The sequence below is a fragment of the Chrysochloris asiatica genome, unplaced genomic scaffold (genome assembly GCF_000296735.1).
Source record: "Chrysochloris asiatica unplaced genomic scaffold, ChrAsi1.0 scaffold00038, whole genome shotgun sequence".
NCBI lineage: Eukaryota > Metazoa > Chordata > Mammalia > Afrosoricida > Chrysochloridae > Chrysochloris > Chrysochloris asiatica.
In genome coordinates, this window is record NW_006408556.1 from 5,409,859 (window position 1) to 5,410,674 (window position 816).

The following is an 816-nucleotide window of genomic DNA, read 5'->3' on the forward strand; positions in this document are numbered from 1 at the left end:
TCGCTATGAGTTGGAACCGACTCCATGGCACATAACAACAACAACAACAAGGACTCCTAAGGCAGGAGCTCTGGTAGCGTAGTGGTTACGAATCCAGCCGTGAACTGCAAGGTCAGCAGTTCGAAACTACCAGCTGCTCTGCGGGAGAAAGAGGAGGCTTTCTGCTCCTGTAAAGATTTACAGCCTCAGAAACCCTGTACAGGGTCGCTATGGGTCGGAACTGACTCGACGGCACTTAACAACAACAAGGACTCCTAGTGTGGGCCTGTAGGATCAGCACTGGATTATGAACCACAAGATTAGCAGTTCAAAACCGCCAGCTGCTCCTTGGAAACACTGTACAGGTCATTATGAGTTGGAACCAACTCAAAACTTATCAAAAACACTTACCAAAAGCGACAACAATGACTTATTCATTGAAAATACCTTTTTCAACAAGATAAAAGATGATTATACACATGGACTTCACCAGATGGGATACACCGAAATCTAATTAACTACATGTGTGGAAAGAGATGGTGGAAAAGCTCCATATCATCAGCCAAAACAAGACCAGAGACAGACTGTGGAGCAGACCATGAATTGCTCATATGCAAGTTCAGGCTGAAGCTGAAGAAATTTAAAACAAGTCCACGGAGTTGAAATATGACCTTGAACATATCACACCAGAATTTAGAGTTCATCTGAAGAACAGATTTGATGCGTTAGACACTAATGAACAAAACCAGAAGAGTTGTGGGATTACATCAAGAACATCATACATTAAGAAAGCAAAAGCTCATTAAAATGATATAAGATGAAAATGGATACCAAAGG